The 11,640-nt window shown below is 50.1% G+C and overlaps 1 long non-coding RNA gene across 1 annotated transcript; it reads right to left on the bottom strand.

The window, feature by feature from the left end:
• Positions 1-286: 286 nt before the first annotated feature.
• LOC125147032 (uncharacterized) lies at positions 287-11,378 on the bottom strand. The gene is made up of 4 exons (XR_007144968.1): positions 11,311-11,378; positions 9,929-10,165; positions 475-649; positions 287-382 (listed from the first exon to the last, which is right to left on the bottom strand). It is a non-coding gene; the product is annotated as an uncharacterized LOC125147032 (long non-coding RNA).
• Positions 11,379-11,640: the final 262 nt, after the last annotated feature.

The following is an 11,640-nucleotide window of genomic DNA, read 5'->3' as shown; positions in this document are numbered from 1 at the left end:
GCTCTTAGATCCGCCCTTCACCTCCGGCCTCCCCCAGCTCAGGTGGAGAGAGGAGGATGCTTTGAGGGGGGGGACTCTGCAGCTGAACAAGGATAAAACTGCCGCGCCCCAGATTTGGCCCAGGCCTGTCCTCGCTTGAGAGGTATTAGGTGAGTGGGAGGAGAACCAATAGTGGCAACAGCCACGTCGTACTTTCTTCTTTGTGACGATCGTTCCCATATCTTTTCAAATTTAATCTTCACAATGACTAAACGAAACAGCTTTTGTATTTTCTCTTTACCGGTAAGGAAACTGAGGTTCCACAAGGCTGAGGTCACACAGACCATAAATGAAGGGTTGAGTGTCCGACACGTATCTTCTGGTGAAACCCTTTGCGTCTTTCCTGAAACATCAAGGAGGAGAGAGTTTTATCTTTTGGGGGAATGTGTCTCCCCACACCCTCCCTTCAGTTGTACTTCTGCAAAACAGACTTACAGGTTTAGATCAAGGCAGCCCACACTTTGGCTGCCCAAGGGAAGCCGAGGGAAGGAGCATGGCCAGCAGGAAGGGACACGGTGTTGAGTCAAGGCCTGAGGACCTGAGTTAGGTACATTTGAGGTGAGAAGCCACCTTTAGAAGGAGAAGGTGGGAAGTCAGCCCCTTCTTGCGCCTGGAAGGGAATCAAGGGTGAAGTAGGTTCTCAACAAACAAGCACTGGGACCCTTCAGGAGGCATCAGTAGGGTGACACACAGTCATATAAGACCAAGACTCAAGAGAAAAGAAGGCCAGGGACGGCTGGGTGACTCAGTTAAGTGTCCCCATTTGGCTCAGGCCATGATCTCATGGCCTGTAGGTGTGAGCCCCGCATCCGGCTCTGTGCTGACAGCTCGGAGCCTGGAGCCTGCTTCGGATTCGGTGTCTCCCGCTCTCTCTGCCCCTCCCCTGCTCTGCTGTCTCAAAAAATTAATACACATTAAAAAAAAATTTTTTTTAATGAGAGAGAAAGGAAGGCCAGTAGCATTTATTGAGGCCTGTGTGCCAGGCCTAGAGCTAAGGCATTTATGTACTTGACTTGATTTGCATAACAGTCTTTTGAAGTGGGTTCCACAGGCTCAGAAAGATGAGATAATTTGCTTATGGTCTTACAGCGGAGAAGTTGTAGAACTGTGATTCAAATCCAGGTTATCTGACCCTACCTCTGTCAGTAAACTAGAAACCTCTCTTTTACCTATATCCTGGGAGGTCTCTCCTGCAGACCCAGAATTGCACCCTACAGATGGCAGCCTAATTCAGTAACCTCCACTTCCTAACCCAGTCTGCATCCATCCTGAAGATTTCAGGGGGAAGATAGCGGGAGTTAGCAGGAGGCAATTCAGCTTATTTGCAGAAAGAACTCTCTATGCTCCTTGCTGACGGTATGCAGATTTTTAAGGGCCTGGACTGGGCCTTGTTCATCTGTGTGTTGCTGGTGCTAATCATGCTGCACCTGTCAAATAGTAGGAGCTCAACAAATGTAGGCTACTGACTTGAACTGAGGAAACTGTAAGTTTTGGGGTTCAAAACCATAGAAGCTGTATTTGCAGACTGGCTGAAAGTATACAGATTCATTAAGCAGAACTCAGGGAAGCTAATGAAGGGACAGGCACGTTGAGGAGGGAGGAAATGGGCAGTCAGCTGGGGACGTGGAGATGCTCTTATAGAAAGTGCATCTTCGGGGCACCTGGGGGGCTCGGTCGGTTAAGTGTCCAACTTCAGCTCAGGCCATGATCTCGCAGTCCGTGAGTTCGAGCCCCGTGTCGGGCTCTGTGCTGATGGCTCAGAGCCTGGAGCCTACTTCCGATTCTGTGTCTCCCTCTCTCTCTACCCCTCCCTCGCTTGTACTCTGTCTCTCTCTGTTTCTCAAAAATAAATAAACATTAAGAAAGAAAGAAAGAAAGAAAGAAAGAAAGAAAGAAGAAAGAAAGGAAGAAAGTGCATCTTCACTGGGATCAAGGAGACATGGCTTCTAGTCCCAGCTGTCCCTTACCAGCTGAGGGACCTTGAGCAGGTCACTTCCTGTCCATGAGGCTCACTGTATTCATTTGTAAAGTGAAGGACTGGATGAGTATTCTTATATCTCTTTCAACTCTTAACATACTATAAATTTTGAATCATTAGCAAGAGAGTTTGGCCCCCAGCCAGGATGGGTTAGGGGCTGTCTTACCCGAAGGCAAGAAGGGATAGATGGCCATTAGCAGGGGCTTTTCAAGTCTCAGGCTGGCTGGTTTCAAAATGGATACAGCCTCCCATTTCTAAACCTCATCTCCATAGACAATTTGACTCAGCCTTCAGAGTCACCCGAGAAGATGCAGTTTGCAAAGTGGCTCATCCCAGGGGGCGGGGGGCGGATCAAGAGCAGGGAAACCACCACTCTTGTGGGTAATTCTCAGCTCCCCGGTGTGCTGGCCATCTCCCACCCAGGATTAATTTGCACTGCTAATCTGTTATGTCTTTCTTGGTAATTTAGCACTTTCAGACAGTTATGGTTAGATTCTGTTTATTTTTCTAAACCTCACAAAAGCCCCATAATACAGCAAGGGAGTTGAGTGGAGAAGAAGAGGGGGAGGGGGAAGTTTTTCTAGAAATATAAACTCAAGGTTCAAATGCTCTTCCCCATCTGCAAGACAGCTGTTGTGGCACCCCGTCCATCCCGAAAGCTCTAGCATTCCATTTCAAGGCTCTCTTACTGGCTTCCCTCCCACCATCATTCCTTTGAGAGGATGTGGCCTTGAGATCAAGGAATGGAGAGCTGCCAGCTACAGCCACCTGACACAAAGCCTCATCACCCTGGCCCATCTCTTTCCCTTCTCCATCCTCACTGTGGGGTCAAGAAGTGGGTCACTCCTTCCTTTTGCCTAAGGTAAGAGCAGGGAAATGAAGGCTGGAAAAAGAGTCTTCTCCCTCACATGGCAGGGTAGGAGGAAGTTTGGGGTCCAAGTGGGCCAGCCCCTAACCTAACCTAACTCTAACCTGAGGCTCCCAGGGGATTTCCTGGTTTCTTCTCCAGGAGGTGGCCATGGGTCTAATGTGGCCCAGCTCTAGCTGGAGTGGTGGGGGGAAATTGATGTCAGTGCATTTTTGTGGAATGTATGTATGTACGTACGGATGGATGGATAGATGGATGGATGACAGAAGACTGACAGAATTTTAAGCAAGAAACAGAAAGACAAAGGCCAAGACTGTTTAGTTCACCAGACACCCTGACACCCCTTGGGAAGAAGAAAAGTGAAGATGGACGAGGCAGACAAGAATGAGTTTGAACTGAGGCATAGAGGACACAGAACTAGATACGTGAGATCCGAAAGGCCCTAGTCATCATCTAATCCAAAGCTTTGTTTCTTCCGGGGATACCAAAACCCCCAGGGGATAGTGACTTTAGTGACCTCCACAAGATCACAGAATGAGAGTGAGGACTAGGGTCTCTTGACTATTTTGTCCCTGAAAAAATGTTGGCCTCCTCTTCCCCACATCACCTTCAACCCATTCATTCCAGAAAAGCCCCTTACTTAACCTGGGGATCCTCTTTTTTTGGGCCTCTCAACACTAACGTGATCTGAACTTATCTTGAGTTTAAGGCCCTTGAGGCATGTTGGCATTTGCCTTGTGGTCTCAAGCCTGCCCCCACTTAAACAGAAAGGGTGGGTGAAGGTAACTGAAGCCAGCCATCCAGGGCCAGTTTTACCCCAGGCTGGCCGCATCAAGTTTGCATTGGGCTGTTCCAAGGTGCCAAGTCTTGCCTCCCAGAAGTCCGTTCCAGTGGTCTGCGGTCATGGGAATTTATGCCACCTTGAGCAGAGGTGTTCAGACCATGTCTGATGATCAGGAACTTGGGTAGGAACACACATTTCCCCGTTGATAATGACTTGGGTGTCCCAAACAGGATCCTTCACTCCCAAACCCCAGTCTAGGATTTTCTAACCAAGTATGTAGTTAGAGGAAAATGTAATCCACATGTATCTGACTCATTGGTCTCTAAATTATACTAGAGTTTGATTCTGGGAATGGCTTGATATGTACTCTGCCTTTTTTCAACGTTTGGATTGGCAAGTTGGCCGAGACAAAGTAAACAGCCACCCCAAGAGAAGGAAGGAAGTTTCAAATAGAGGCCATGACCCTAGACTCCTCCCCTAGGCCCACCTTGGGAAGGGAGGCACGGCAGGGAAGGCAACATACCAAAAACTCAGAAACATACTTTAATTCATCTAACCCCCAGCTCCCCTTCTGCTTATACTTCTGATATGCTGAGTCCTACTAAGGACAGTCACCGGGCCTGAAAGATGGCGTCACCACAGATTTATGGCCTCTGATCTCTGTTGCACCCCCAAGAATACACCGAGGTCCCAACAGATGAGTCCCCAAGGCCATTCCAGACTTTCACTACTCTTCTAGAGGCCCCAAACCCTCTTTCTCAATGGTTTTCTGTTTTCCAGAGAAAAGGGAGTCCATCAAGAAGGAATTTCCTCCCTTGTCTGTCACTCTTGACAAGCCTATCTGCCTCCGCACTGCTCCTCCTCAATCACGGCCATTTCTGAAGGGCCAGCCCAGCTTCAGGGCTCTCTGCTGTTCCAGCTGCATCTCCAACTTTTCTCTCTGCCAGTTCTGCCTCCTGTGCCCCCTCACTAACCAGGTGTTGTTCCCCAGTAATTCTCCTGCATGAAAATCTCAGAGTCTGTCTCCTGGAGAACCTGACCTGAGACAAGAGTGTTTCAGGTAGAGACACCATGGTCTCTGGGACCTTGTTCCCTTATCCCCTCTTTTTTCCTGAATCTTCAAATGCCATCTCGCCTTAGCATAGGTACTTATTTAATTCTTTCCCATAGTAAAAAACAGAACAACAACAACACAAAATTAAACCATCCTTCCACCTGAAGTCCATGTCTAGCTACCATCCCATAGGTCTTCCCTTTCGGTCAAGCGTCTCAAAAGAGTGACCCATAATGACTCCCTCCATCTTAGATTCATTCCTCGACCCGCTGCGGCCAGGCATCCAGTCTACACTGGAAGGCCACTCTTCCAAATCACCACCACAGGCACTTTGCAGCCTTTTTCTGACTTGGCTCCTTAGTGGCGTTTGACACCATCGACCCTTCTCTCAATGTTGATAGACTTTGCTCCTCTGGTTTGTGTGATACCGCTCTTTTCTGAATCTCTTTCTGCTACTTTGGAAGATTCTGTGTAATCTCTTTTGTGACCCGCGCCCCCACCGGATCCGTAAATGTTGGTTGGGATTGCCCATGGCTCCATGACTATCTACGCCTTCTCCCTCTTCCGGCTAAGCTGCACCCTTGTCCCCGTGCCCCCCCCCATCTGCACTGTCAGCCACTGTCTCTCTTCTGGACTCCACCTTAAATTCTCAGGGATAAAGCAGGGCTCATTAGCAGGACTGTCTCTGCCCTGGCTACTTCTCACTTTTCTGAGGGCCCCCATCTAGGAGATGGGTGTCAACATTTCCCCAGGGGCTCTGCCTTATTCCCAACGTCCAATCAGTCACCGAATCCTGCCAGTTTAACCCCTGAAGTACCCGTGCCCTCTGTTCTAGCCCCATTTCTACTGCCTCATTTCTTGATGGCTGTGGTTATAATCTCCTGATTATAACCAGCCACTCTTTTTTATTTATTTTTGAGAGAGAGAGAGAGAGAAAGCAGACAAGAAGGGGAGGCACAGAGAGAGACACACAGAATCTGAAGCAGTCTCCAATCTCCAACTTGTCAGTGCAGAGCCTGATGCAGGACTCGAACCCACGAACCACGAGATCATGACCTGAGCTGAAGACGCCCAACTGACTGAGCCAGCCAGGCGCCCCTTCAGCCACTCTTCACCATGCTCAGTCACACCACACATAGCAGCAAGAGCAATATTTTTATGAAACAGATCTTGTCCATCAGTCCTTTACTTAAAGTTCTTCGGTGGCTTCTCATCACCCTCAGGATAAAATCTGAATTCTAAAGCATGGTGTAAAAAAAGAGCCTGTATGATCTGTTTTGGGTCTGCTGGTCCAGCCAGAACTCATTTCTCGTTCCCATTCGTCTTCATGCTACAGCAGCACTGAAATCCATTGTTCTCTCCCAGAGCACAGCAGGCTTTCCCATGGCTCTGTGTCTCTGCACTCACTCCCTCCTCTGCCCCCATTCCCGTTTCTTGTCTCATCTGCCAGGAAGACACCTGTTCTTCCTTCCAGGTGCAGCTCATGCCGTCTCCTCCTGGGAGCTCTCCCAGATTTCTCAAGGCGAACTTGAATGCCTTTTCCCTCTCCCCCGCCCCCCCCCCCCCACTGCACTTGGCATCTGCCCCCAGTGGGATAGCCATCTTACTATACCACAGTTGCTAATTTGAAGTAGGAGCCCCTGCTCACCTCTTTACGTCTACATGTCTTAAGAGCAGTGCCCATATCTTTCCATCTTTGTGCCTCCAATACAAAGTACAGGGCTTGGCACGTAATGGGTGCTTGATAAATGTTTAATGAGCATGAATGCTTAGCTTAAAAAATTTTTTTTTAATGTTTATTTATTTTTTGAGAGAGAGAGAGACAGAGTACAAGCGGGAGAGGGGCAGAGAGAGAGAGAGAGAGAGAGGGAGACACAGAATCTGAAGCAGGCTCCAGGCTCTGAGCTGTCAGCACAGAGCCTGATGAGAGGCTCGAACTCACAAACCATGAGATCATGACCTGGGCTTATGTTGGATGCTTATCCAACTGGGCCAGCCAGGTGCCCCAATAATACCTAGCTTTAAAAAAAAAAAAAAAGTTTATTTATTTTGAGAGAAAGAGCACGCACAAACAGGGGAAGGACACAGAGAGAGGGAGAAAGAATCCCAATCAGACTCCACACTCAGCATATAGAGACCCATGTGGGGCTCGATCTCAGAAACTGTGAGATCACAAGCTGAGCTGAAATCAACAGTCAGATACTTAACAGACTGAGCCACCCGGGCATCCCAATAATGCCTAGCTTTTATGCAGCAATTTCAATAAGGCCAGGCAAAGTGTTCCACACTTCAGCGTCCATTATGCTGTTTAGTTTATACAATTACAATCACCTTACGAGGTAGGAGTCGTTATCCCTATTTTAAGGAGGCCAATACTGAGAGTTACAGGGTTAGGTAACTGTCCCAAGCTAGGAAGTGGCACAGAACAGGGGCAAGCCATGCCCTTAATGCAGGCGACTGTTTGCAGTCATTGGCACTGATAAACATTTAGTGGAGGGACTCTGCCCCACACAGTGTCCAACAGACCCTCATCCAGCCAATGCTCGCATGTGCCTCTGCATATTAATTCAGGCCCTGAGGACTTCACTTGGCCAGTAAGGTTCTGGTGTTCCTGGGTCAGTAGTCTCTTCTCCTGTGTCCAAATCCTCTCCTACTACTAAGAGTCCCACAGCCCTGCCCAGACTCTTCCAGATCTGATGCCCGGTTTCCTGGTCTCCTGGCTAAGAGTTCTGCTTCCTGACCCCTGCAAACTTTGAGCCAGCAACGCTCAACAGTGCTTGGTTTCTCAGACTTGGCTAGCTTGCTAGGTCTGTCTTGGGCAGCCCCGGTGAGCACCCCAGTCTACACCCCTATCTCTGATCTGAATGCTTCCCGCATACCCCCAGCCCTCTTGCACATCGGGCCCTAACTGGGGCACCCTCCTTGCCTTGCACTGAGTCTCCTTGCCCTGAGTTGAGACCTCGTTATCTGCTCACGTTGCCAGCAGCTCAGGAACCAGAGTCAGAGGAGGCTGAGAAGTGAGGGAATGTTTAGAAAGGCCCAGGAGTGGGGCACCTGGGTGGCTTAATGGGTTGAGCATCCAACTCCTGATTTCAGTTCAGGTCATGATCCCAGGGTCGTGGGATGGAGCCCTGAGTCGGGCTCTGCACTAAGCATGGAGCCTGCTTCGGATTCTCTCTCTCTCTCTCTCTCTCTCTCTCTCTCTCTCTTTCCCTCTTCCCCTCTCCCTTGCTCTTGTGTTCTTTCTCTCTCTCTAAAATAAAAAAATTAGAAGAAAGATGGGCAGAAAGAAAGGAAGGCCCAGGAGTGCCGATGAGGGTTATACTGAGGCTAACGGACAGGTGGAGCTACCCTGGGGGTCCTCACTCCCCACATCCAGGGTTGGAGAGCTCACACTTGAATTCCGGAGCCACAGGCCCACTTCCGAGCTTTGCTCTCAATCCCTGTTTGTTTCTCATTATGGCAAAGCTGCAGTGAATGCACAAGTAACATGCCCCTGACGAACAGGACTAATGTTTTGTACTCGGTTTTTATTGCTACATTAATGATCATTTGTGCCTGACTGTAACTAATTCTAATTCTAATTAATGTAGGCAGTCATTGAGGAATAAGACTTGGACTTTAGAAATATACTGGGGTCAGATTGATCTGAAACTATTTTAAATGATAATGGCTCAATTTTGTACGTCATTAAAAAATTTTTTTTAACTTTTTTTTTAACGTTTACTTATTTTTGAGAGATTGAGACAGAGTGTGAGTGGGGGAGGGGCAAGAGAGAGAAAAAGACGCAGAATCTAAAGAGGCTCCAGGCTCTGAGCTGTCAGCACAGAGTCTGACGCGGGGCTCGAACTCACAAGCCATGAGATCATGACCTGAGCCAAAGTCGGACACTTAACTGACTGAGCTACCCAGGAGCCCCTAAAATAAATTTTTTTAAAGTTTACTTACTTATTTTAAGAGAGAGAACAAGTAGGGTAGGGGCAGAGAGAGAAGGAGAGAGAAAATCGCAAGCAGGCCTCCCACTGTCAGCACAGAGCCTGATGCAGGGCTCAAACTCACAAACCATGAGATCATGACCTGATCCAAAATCAAGAGCCAGATGCTTAAACGACCGAACCACCCAGGTGCACCTGTATGTCACTTTTATCTTATTTTATTTTTAATTTTTATAAACCTTTATTTATTTTTGAGAGAGAGAGAGTGAGCAGGGGAAGGACAGACAGAGAGACACAGAATCTGAAGTGGGCTCCAGGCTCTGAGCTGTCAGCACAGAGCCTGACGTGGGGCTCGAACCCACAGACCGCAAGATCACGACCTGAGCCAAAGTTGGACGCTTAACCGACCGAGCCACCCAGGCGCCCCACCTGTACGTCATTTTTCATAGAATGCACTTTTACACATATTATCTTGTTTCCCAACCTGGTTAATATGTACGTATTTTTCATACAATGAAGAGAGCAGAACTGGGATTTAAAATTGTGCCACATGGGGTGCCCGGGTGGCCCAGTCGGTTAAGCCTCCAACTCTTGGTGTCCGCTCAGGTCTCGATCTCATGGTTCATGGGATCGAGCCCCACGTTGGGCTCTGCACTGACAGTGCAGACCTTGCTTGGGATTCTTTCTCTCCCTTTCTCTCTGCCCCTCCCCCACTAGCACTGTCTCTCTCTCTCTCTCTCTCTCAGAATAAATAAATAAACTTAAAAACTTTTATAAAAAATAAAATAAAATAAAATAAAATACAATACAATAAAATAAAATAAAACAAAACAAAATCATGCCACATGCATCCACCATTGTTGAAGGCAACACTGCCCGTGCTAGAGACATTGTATGTAGCCTTCGGGCATTGAAGAGACAGAAGAAGTTAGGTAAATTGCCTACGGTCCCTCAGATAATAATGGAAAAGCTGGGACCTGAAACAAGACATGCCTAATGCTGACGCTTACGTGCTTCTGCTGGGCCGCCCTACCCCGCGCGAGGCCTGGTGTCTGTGGCTGTCACCACTTGTCTCCCGCTGTGATCTGGGCTTCAACGCAGCGTTAAACACCACCACCTACTCACGCCTCGGCTGTCCTGCTTTTCTTAGATATCAAACACAGCTTCCTGCTGCTAGCCTCCAGTGCCTTTGGCCTAGGATGATTTTGCCTTTATCATTCCCCTGGTTGGGACAGACACTGACGTTCCCCCCTGACTGAGGAAGAGGTACCCGGGGCGTAGTTGTGAGCCGGATGCCAGAGGAAGTCACTCTTCCCCAGGAGAAGACGGGCAGCTCCCGGGAAGCTCCAAGGTCAAGGCAAAGGCCGTGGTGACAACGAGGTGAGAGGGCTCCTCCCCCATGTGGCCCAGGCCTTGTTGAGCACGTCGGTCCAGAACGAGGCAGGGACTTCACCATCCAAGCTCATCTCTTCATTCTGCCATCTGGACGGTGCTTGTCCCCTTTAAACTGACCACAAAGGATTGGCAGGGGAAGGGGCGTTTGGTGGGGAACCAGAAAGGGTCCTGGTCAACAGTGCTGCCGCTGCCTCTGTAAGGCCCGTTGCTAAGATCTCCGGCAAGACTCCTTCCCTCCCAGGGCTTCCGTTTGTTGAACTAGTTACTTTGTCATTCTAAAGGTCTTCTCATTTCCCTACCCTGGGTGGCTTTTAGCCCCGACCCTCCCCCGCAGGCTTGTGGACTGCCAGAGCAAGCCTCGGGCCTGGAGTCAGGGTCTCGTTGCAGCTGAGGTCCCCGATCGTCCCCAGCACCCCGGTGGCGGCTGGCAGTCTCAGTCACACGCCTGTGTGTGTGAGGTTGGGGCCCAGTGGGAGCTCCATGGCCGGCGGGGAGCACGGGCGAGCGTATGTGAATGAGTGTGTGTAAGCGTGCAGTGAGGGAGTGTTTATTTATTCTAGGGGCGGTTGCTAAGTCGGGGTGTTTGCCAGCAGAGAGCTGCCTGAGAGCTGTGTTTGTTTACTTAGCAGAGTGCAGGGAAGGACAAGGGCAGAGACAAGTGCAGCCTCCGTAGAATTAGAGCTGGTGTGGGGACCACTTTGAATGGTCCCACTCTACGGGCACGGCTGGTTCTAGAACCAGAGCCGCCCGGCCCAGGGACACAGGCTCTGGCTTGCCTTCCTCAGCAGCTGTTCTGCTCCTGACCCTACTCCCACATGGGGTAGGGCAACTGTTGGCCAAAGAGGCCTGCTTCCCCACCAGGGCAGCTGGTCCGTCTTCCCTTCATGCCGGGGGGCGGCGTGGCGGGGTGGTGGGGGGGGAGGGGGTGGGTGTCTCCTGGTTGCAGGCCCCGAGAGAAGGTGGAGGATAAAAAGAAGGGGTGTGATGTAATGACAGAACCACTGGATTCGAACCTGGGCCCCGCTGACCAGTCACTGATGGCCTGTGGCGGGTCACTTAACCTCCCTGGGCCTCCCGTTCCTCATCTACAGAGTGACTTCAGAGTCTCCTTGCCCCTACCCAATGATTTCTTTCAAGAAGCCTTGCAGATACAGATTTGTTTCTTCTCATCCCACTGGGCCCAGAGGCACGTGCCCTGCCCCCTAACGTCAGCCCACTCTCATCCCTGCCCAAGAGCATGGCCACCCCTTGGCTTACGCTTAGCTTCCCAACAGGCGATACATCAGGGCAAGAGAGAAGTTCACAGCCTTCTAGACCCCTGCTCTTGGTCTCCCAGGTTATGTATTGATTCCGTGTTCCCTGTCGTCAGGAGAGAGGCCAGGGGCAGACCAACAAGAGACCCTCCGGACTCCCCGTCCACCCCTCAGCCATGGGCCAGGAAGGCCTGTTTTTCCAGAAGCTAGAGCTGGCTGCCCTTCGGGGTCAGTACTTCCCAGCTGGGTGGCCCCAGGGACTCCCCAGAAGCCTCCACCTCCCTCCTCCCGCCCTTGGGCCCCAGCAGTGTGTCTGCAAGTCTCTGAGAGAGCA

Source organism: Prionailurus viverrinus, chromosome D1 (genome assembly GCF_022837055.1).
Source record: "Prionailurus viverrinus isolate Anna chromosome D1, UM_Priviv_1.0, whole genome shotgun sequence".
Lineage (NCBI taxonomy): Eukaryota > Metazoa > Chordata > Mammalia > Carnivora > Felidae > Prionailurus > Prionailurus viverrinus.
Note: the sequence above shows the minus strand (reverse complement) of the source record. Positions and strands in the feature narration are given on the sequence as shown.